Source organism: Monomorium pharaonis, chromosome 2 (assembly GCF_013373865.1).
Source record: "Monomorium pharaonis isolate MP-MQ-018 chromosome 2, ASM1337386v2, whole genome shotgun sequence".
NCBI classification, from domain to species: domain Eukaryota; kingdom Metazoa; phylum Arthropoda; class Insecta; order Hymenoptera; family Formicidae; genus Monomorium; species Monomorium pharaonis.
In genome coordinates this window covers 851681-861436 of record NC_050468.1, presented here as the reverse complement: position 1 = coordinate 861436, position 9756 = coordinate 851681, and positions in this window count along the sequence as shown.

Here is a 9756-nt window from a genome sequence, read left to right as displayed (position 1 = left end):
TTGACGTACAAATACTGTTGCATTTCTACAGGCAATTTGCTGACATTGTTTGCACTTTGGTGTTTGTCGTCAATCTGTCATCAATACTTTCAACAAATCTGCTTGCAATTTACTATCATTTTGTCATGTATTCTGATGACAAATGTTGCTAAATAATTGCTGAATATTTGCTAACAGTGTTTGCAATGACAAGATATGTTTCTTATTTGTTGCCTTTCTGGCAACAGAATCTGTTGTCAACATTTGCCACCGCAGATTTGGTTATAGGGGTATATAACTTCGAATTTTATATACATATATATATATATATATAAATCTGTATATCTACACACACACACACACACACATATATATATATATACATATATACATAGGCTACAGAGTAGACTGTATAAAAACTTATTGTGTGCCATTGGCTTTGCCTTTACCTGGTTGATCAATTCGCCAATATATTCCATCACAAACTCGTCTTTAACGAAAATGATGGTGCTCGGCCGACGCTTGCTTGCTCTGATTGTTCCCGTTGCTGCAATCTCTAATCTCGTTGCTGTTCTTTATCAAGACCTTCGTCGTAATCCGCGTACACTTCGCCGTCGTCTATTACCATCTGTAATTATACGTCTAGAATTCGTCGCTGCTACCGTATACACGTAACCGTTCTGTTTACGTACGTAGGTCAGAGCCTACGAGCAAGCGAGCGTCGGCAAGCCGAGCATCTATCATCATTCTCGTTAAAGAAGAATTTGTGGTGGAATATATTAGCAAATTGATCAATCAGGCAGAGGTAAAGCTAACGGCACACAATGAGATTCTTTGCTGCTCTCGTAACTTATAATTTCTGAAAATTTTTAGGATTCTTACCTGACTGTGTAAAACATGGCGATAACCAACGAAAACCTAACCACTACTACGGCCATATTGCTTTTTAGTTCACTTGTGCATGCAGATGGTGTTGGCGGAGCGAGTACAAATAAGGATAGCATATGGATATACAAAGTGGTCCATTTTAGGATATCCCTTCAATGTCCACAAATGTATATCCTATGGATATCCTTATAAGGTCCATGGACATCAGGACAAGAAATGGACATAAAACGGATATCCATAAGATATCCTGTGCTGTCTGGGTATTATGAAATAAGATTAATACTTTGTGTTATGTTATATTTTTAGTTATTATGAAAGAAAGAGAGGAAGAAACACTATTGAAAATTAAAGTAAAAGAAGAATAGATAAAAGAAAAGAGTGAATGGTGAGGAGAGAAATGCTTGGAATTTACAAAGTGCTCGACATAATATACATATATGGACTCTAAAGGTATCAAATAACGTAATTTTCCTATAAAAAATTGTTGGCTGTTACATCAAAATTCTTTTTCTTTTAAGCCTATGTATGCTGTTGTTGATAAATTTAACAAGATTCATTCCTTTTTAATTCAGCGAACCATCATAGAGAATTGGCAGTACAATTCATATCAAAAGGATTACCTGAAAGTGTACTTTCTAGTTTTTCAAGTATGTCACTATCTTATGGCAGGCCAGGTAAGAGAATAGTTACAAGTGTTATAATTTTATTTTAAAAAATACTGTATTGCAAGTGTGTGGCTCTTAAATGCAAATATAGTACAACCATTTCTTTTTTACATTATTGAAATAGGTAAAAAGTAGGAAATCTTTGTTGTAAGCCGATTACAACTATATCTATTAAAATTGCGACACGCATCTTTCGAAAGACGTTGCAAGAAGCACCTCTTTCGAAAGACGCACAAGAATCCGCCGCGCTCACGGAAGCCCCAATTTACTTCCGTGAGATTACAACAGCGCACTCGGAAGCAGTTCGTATCGCCCTAGAAATAGGTCCTACGCTGCAAAATCAAACCGCAAGGCTACCGCGTTCCGATGTCGAAACGCTTAGCCTCGCGGAAGCTACCGACGCCCGGTCACTGGCCCCCGAAATTGCGCCAGATATCATAATATATAAACGCGACCACGCCGTGACCGAGCCGGAGAGAGAAAACATAACAACGTCCGAGCCGCGTCGCGTACTATACACCTTATCGCGAGTGATACCTAACACCATCACAGCTGATTGTAAGCGCAAGAAACAGAAATAAAGACAACGAACAAGCACGTAAGAAGCGTCTTCTTTTTTTTATACACCGAGCCGAACCATCACCCTTTGGGTCCCAACCCTTCAGGCAGAACGATCCCAACTACCGACGGGAAAGAATTCCCAAAACGAGCAAACGCTCACAACAAAATTGGTGGCAGCGATGGGATCCAAGAAGCCGTCAAGGACAAGAGACATAGAAAAACGCATTCAAGAAGCCGTCAAGGACAAAAAACATAGAAAAAAACAAATACAAGAAGCCGTCAAGAACAAAAGACATAGAAAAAACGGATTCAAGAAGCCGTCAAGGACAAAAAAAAAACATAGAAAAACGGATAGAAGAAGCTGAAACTAACAAAGGACCAGCAAATCCAAAAAACTCGAAGGAAGCACAATCCTGCAAGAAGAAGACCAGCCGACAGTAAGACGAGCTGAGACAGCACCATCGTGTTATTCAGTGCGCGAGTGCAAAGATCTGTGCCAACGCGTCACTACACGGTGCTAAGTGTCCTTGAAGAACGAGCTTCCCTGCCGGGGAACGGAACGGCCGACTAGCCAACGAGAGGTGGACCATAACAAGGGGCAACGACTAGACAACTGTAGACTACGAGGAAAAGCAACACATCCTACTACAACGCCGTACGCGCCAGTCCATCCAGCAAGCTGACCTACGACAACCGCCATGCGCGCCGTTCTACTAATGTAAGTCAGAATTGTAACAAATATTTGCGCACTCTTTGTAATGTCCCGTGCGAAGGGCAACGCGATCGAGAAATAATAATTCAGCAGAAAATTGACACCGCGCGAAAAAACGAGGCAACGCGAAGTTTAACCGCAAAAGAAAACGCCTGTCAAAAAAAAAAGATTTCATTTTATATACGCGCCAATCAATAATACAGTATCAGCGAATAAAACTTTGATTCGAGTACAACGCTCTAGCACGTACACACACGACCGCGATAAGACGCTTAGCCGTGCGTAATCCGACTCCACCGATAATACTCGGGAGACGACCGCGAGACATACAGCATGCGAGCTGCACACTGTCTCGAATAATTCAAACAAATAATTAATGTCCCAAAACGGAGACAGCCCGCGAAACAAAGGCCAGCAGCCCTCGGGAGAAACAATAGATTCTCCGGAACACGAGGCAGTAGGCATAGCAGAAACCGCGTTACGCGATATACGAGACGCGACGCAACACGCGCTACGTGTTGTAGGCGACCGCGGAACACACGTCGTCACCGAACGGGGAACCACAGCGGACGCACGCGAGTTTAGTTTGATAAGCGCCGAACCTAATAAACGGACGAAATCGGACCGACAATCGACTGACATCCAGTCCCACGACAATGGCTCACTCTCCCGCCGAAGCGTCCGGAAATATACCACGAAATGAAGTCGAAGCAGAAATATTGCGACTTCATAATTCTCTGCATGAGGAAAATGACCATGCAGAAGAACGACCGGCACAGAGGATAAATCCGAACCTCCCGCCACGAGAAACAATGTTATTGCATGATGTTATGCATGAACTACGCGACCTGAAATTTCAATTAGGTCTAAGTAGAAGAGATCCGGGTTATCAGAGAAGGACGGAAGCACCCCTGAGACCCCAAAATTTTCACGATCACGCCTTAGATTTGTCGTACGGACGATCGAATAACGACATTAGAAATCAGCGCGGATCGACAGTAAATTTTTTGAGTATGAAAGAAGCGCGAAATATGATACCGGACATCGACGGCACACAGCGAAACCGCGTCCGCGAATTTATTAGCGCCGGTACATACGCGATGAAAAACATACACCCAGCCGACGAACATACCCTGCTAGAAGCCATCCTATGCACGAAATTCAAAGGTAAGGCAATGATGGACTTCTACACGCGCGATGTATACAGCTTTGAACAATTGAAAAGAGAGCTCGAAAATGAGTACCTTTCCAAACGGAGCACCGCACATCTGCAACAAGAGTTTAACTCGCTCAAGCAGAAACCCGCGGAAAGCGCGCAGGAATTCGGACGGCGAGTGGACCTGCTCGCCATGGAACTATATGAGTCCATGGAGGAGGGCAAGAACCACACTATCGAACAACAGCGAGCCATCCTGGAAAATATTAAGGAACAGGCCCTGTATAACTACCAGATCGGTTTGCATGAAGACATCAAACTCCTGGTACGCGCCCAGCGATACAGAACGCTGCAGGACGCGATATCCGGCGCCAGTGCCGAAGAAAAAGTAAGGGAACCTAACCGAAATCGGAAGGAAGACCCTCGCACCGTCCCCAAGTACGCACGAAATATTCTGCGATGCGGAAAGTGCGGCAAGAATCGCGAGAAATTGTTGGGCGTCAGACGCGCTCGACGACGCGTCAATTCGCGAAAATCGCTACGCCAAGGTGCCCTCGATCCTCGCGCGACAATCTCGACCAGCTCTGCCTAACGGTAGACACACCAGAAAATTAAACTCCGTGCTTAACAATTAACTTTATTAAGAATAAATGCCAGACAGAAACAATGATATCACGGGACGCGACATTTGGCGTTCCGACAATGCGGCGCCACGGCGCCACGGAATTAAACCAAAAAGAAACGCGAACGATACGCGGGAAGCTCCCGCGGTAGGCACACGGCCGACAAGGACGGGCGATGGAATCTTCCGCGCACAATGAATTTCGGGCGTTCGAACGTGCCGACACTCCCGGCAACTATAGAACACGACCGCGTGGCTCACGGGGGTCACAAAGTAAGCGCCGGTCGCTGCCGCACCCTACCCCGTCGCGAAACCGGAAGTCCCGTCCACCCATTACTCGCGACACGCTACTCGCTCGCGCGAGGGCTTTGCGGCGCACACGGTCGAGGGGCCGACGGAACCCGAGCGTCCTCACAACCGTCTTCTCCACAGCCCTCCGAGATGTTCCGTCGTGGTGTTGGCGGGCACCGCCGCTTTAGGCTCCGGCCGTGGCTTTCCCGGGCCACGCCGAGTCCCCGCGCGGGCCGCGTGCTCGTCTCTCCCGGGCTCCGGTGGCGTCCTTCCTCCTTCCCCGCATCGCCGTCGCTCTCTCTTCCTCTCTTGCTTTTTCGCCGCATTCCATCGAGAGGCGGTCGCCGCGCAAAGAAGCCAAAAATATGTAAAATTAATAATACGCTCGCTAGGCCCGTCGCGGTTCCCCCTGGAGATCCCCTCTCGCCTCTCGCCTATTTTCCCCGTACGGCGCGAATCCGCAGCCTGTGACGGGGGAGGGACGCTGCTACCCGTGGCAGCTAAGCTACCACGTCACAATATATAATATATTATAGCAAGATTCGATAAAGCTGAAAATAAAATGATTAAGAATACAATAAAAATGTTTAAAAGCAAGATCAAATCTCTCTCCTTTCTCACTCAAAGCTTTGCGATTCCTTTTTTTTGGCGTAATATTATCCCACCACGCTGCCACCAGAGAATTTTGTGTTGTTACGGACAAAAATTTCAAAAACCGATTTGTAACGTTCCGTTGAAGACTACTCGATACGGGGGCAGCTTTCGTTCTTTTGTCTAACGGGGCTCTCAATTTATTTGTTTTAGGGCGACCGCAGCACGTCCGCTTATTTCTCAGGGATACGCCGAGAGCCGAAAGGATCGTTTATCGCGTTTGAGAGAGAAATAAATGGGATGAGAGACAGGTTAAATAAACGTATTTATTATTTATTAATCAGTAATAACCTTCTTTTATTGAGTACATAAGCATAATATGTATATATTTTGTGGTATATGATTATTGTAATGATAGAAATTATGTATTTAAAGCATGCATATAAATGATAGAATAAAATAAATAATGAAAAGAGTACGTTGATTACTCGAAATAGTATGTAGTAGATAGATCCAAAATATGCATATGAAACAACTAAATAAAGTAGTGAGTATAAGTATGTTATTAAATTATTTATAATCAGGTAAGATATGAATTCATTTAACGTTTAGTCATTTAATAAAAACAAATCGATTTATGAAATCTAATTGATTTAACTGACTTGAATGATTTTACAACCTGGATAAAAATTATTTACTTTATTGATTGAATAAACTTGTGATGAATATTTCTTGTTGTGTTATTGAGTAGGCTGCCAGTTCAGCCGAATTCTTGACGTCTGAAGAATGGTTAATGCTGTTAGTGTTTAAGCGTCTTACCTGATTTATGAAGTGACGTAAGCAATAAGGAAAAAGAAAAGATTCTGGTATAGACTGTGGGAATAATATCGGGTGTGTATGGAAGATGAGCAATCACGAATTAAATGTTTAGTTGAAATGATTTGATTTAGCGAAACGGATTTAAATTTGGCAACTAGTGGTATTGTCTAAATGTGGAGCGACAGTTATGCGGTCACTGTTCGCTCTTCTCACGTGGGGGATCACCTCCGTCAGGCTAATCCTGTACATCCGTCAATACCATAGACAGATGTATGGGATGCACGCGAACTCAACTGCCTTAGTTAGATGTTGACACATCCAGACTATTGCCAAATTAATAAAAGATAATATTAACGCGGCCGGGATCGCTCAGAGAAATAACCACACGCTCGCACGCACGCACGCACGCACGCACGCACGCACGCATCCACGCACGCACACACGCACGCACGCACGCACACACATGCGAGGGATATATATATATATATATATATACATATATTTCGTTCAATCGTTCTTTCAGATTTCGCGTATTAAGATAAAGGAAAATCACTGTCAATCAGGGTTTTGTGAACGTATTTTACGACTCCATTCTCGCTATGCGGTATCTCACGTCACATCAGGAATAAAAAAAAAAAGCAGAGTCCGAGAATCCACTTTGACAGGATATTTGTAGTATAATCGAATTTATAATTTAAAGATCGGAATATTGTTCATTTGGTTGTCTGAAAGAACTGCGTTATCAAACCGATCGATCATACAGGTATTGCCCTGTGCAAAGTAGTGTCACGTCCCGTGTAAAATTTTTTATTTTTATCCTGTTAATCATTATTTTATTAATTATTAATTTAGCTTCCTTTATTCGCATAACGACTTGTTTAATACATTAATATATTCGATTTTATATTTGTTAACTTACGCTGCACAACACGCGTAATTATATACTAATTTAATATACATTATTATATTAATTATTTTATATATTATTGATTTGCTGCTCTTATCATTCAATTTTTCAGTTAAAAACTATTATAATAATCATACAATTATTTCTTTTAACTTCACGTAATATTTGTTCAAATACTTTTATTCAATTATTCAGCTTTATGTTCTATTATTCTTAACATATTATATACGCTGTTCTGATATTATTCGTATCTTGGCCGTACACTGATTTAATATTATCCATTTATCACGTATTATATTCATTCAACCTTTAATTACACTGTTCAAATATTATTTAACGCTATACTTTAATTGTACTTAGTTTTATTAATCGCTTGACATATAATTATTACTTATGTTATCATACCTTTTAATATTTGCTATTATTATCTTTCGGGATACAGTATTTATTGTATTATCTATTTTATCATATACTGTTAGTCGCTACTGTCGATAAAATGTAAAAGTATTGCATCAATTGATACTGTCGATAAAATTGTAAAGGTGTTGCATCAACTGCTGCTATCGATAGAATTGTAAAGATAATTTACCAACTTACTACCGTCGATAATTTTACTTACTACTTAACTCACAGTCGGTAAAACAGTTTTCTACTATACCGGCCCGGGTCTCGACCGATAAGGTAGGTCCCTACCTTACCGACACCACACCCCTTACCATCCCCTAGGGTCTGCCCCCTATATAATTTTAAAGTTCCAACCCCAACCTTCGACCCCCTCATCGTTGTCGAGATATAAATTTTTAAAGTATTATATAACAGCCTCACCGATTCTTCTAGACCAGTGCTCGGAATTAGTTGCACATTTCGCCTCGATTCCTGAGGCACCGCCTGCTATGCCCCCACTACCGCTGTAGGCTCGACGGCCGAGCCGCCGAACGCGCGCGTGGCCTTGTGTCTCAGGAGCGTTCTACGATAGATATGCCTGGTCTATTCGCGTGATTAAAAAATTTTCTTGCGCTGTGAATAATTTTTTTATTTTTACAGACAATTAAAGTTATTAATATTATTTTTACGTTTATAAACATATTTGTATATACATATAATGAGCATAATATAACACAATGTAATAATTGCAATTTTGTCAATAGCTTTCCACATCACCCAAAAGGAAAAATATTATTAATAACTTTAATTGTCTGTAAAAATAAAAAAATTATTCACAGCGCAAGAGAATTTTTTAATCACGCGAATGGACCAGGCATATCTATCGTAGAACGCTCCTGAGACACAAGGCCACGCGCGCGATCGGCCACTCGGCCGTCGAGCCTACAGCGGTAGTGGGGGCATAGCAGGCGGTGCTTCAGGAATCGAGGCGAAATGTGCAACTAATTCCGAGCACTGTTCTAGACCATCTAGAATGTTCTAGAACTTTCTAGAGTATTCTTGAAGGCGTTCGAAATTTTTATAAGTACTAAAAACTAAAAGAGAAAGATCCCCAGCCTGAGCATCACTGTAATAGTTGAGAAACTCTGAAATATTCACCGCGTAAAATAATATTTTATAAAAGTCTTAAAAGACGAAGTACGCGGCGACGGTCGGCAAAAACTCAAAGACACCCCCAGACTAAATTCCGAGAATGTAACCGCCAGACTGTCGCCGGCGGCATCCATTGAAGTAACACCTGCGGTTGATGCAATCCCTACCTCAGACCGTACCCCGCGGCCTACAAACTGACAGTATATAAGAGCGCCCGCCGCGGCGGAACGGCATTGCGTGCGGGACTATCAAGTAGTAAAGATCTAAATTGCGTGCAACGAAACTTACCGCCAAATTGCGCACGGCCGCCATTTTGTCACCCAAGACTCTATTTTCATATAATAAAGACAAATTATAACGAATTTCGGGGCCCAGCTCTAATTCATTTCACGCCCCAAGCTGTTCTACGGTAAGTTTAATATAATTAATTCACATTTATTTCACTGAAGTATACATATATGTGTCGAAATCTTATTTCATGTCTCTGACTAGTTGAATTATCATTTTGTAAACAAGGTACACTATTGCAGCACGTAATCATTTATTTAATATTTAATTAACTATTTAATTGACTGGAATTATATCAATTTAATATTCAATTAATTGCTCAACCTACTGAAATTACGTACATAATTACTTACTCAATATCCACACAAACGATTATATAATTAAATACATATATTTCACTATTCAGTGAATTATTTTATTAATTGCAATTACATATATGGTCGCATATTTAATATTCAATTGATTATTTAATCAGCCAAGCCCACATATATAACCATTTATTTAATATTCAAATGAACATTTAATCAACATGAATTATATTTATTTGGCATTTATTTAATTATTTAATTAATTGAAAATTCATACATGACCATTTTTTAATATTTAATCTAAATAAATTGAATTTATTTAATATTCAACTAATTATTCAATCAACTAAAATTATACACCGAATCACAAAATTGTGTGTGTGTGTGTGTGTTATTCAACCTACGATTTAATTAACAGAATTTATATCCATTG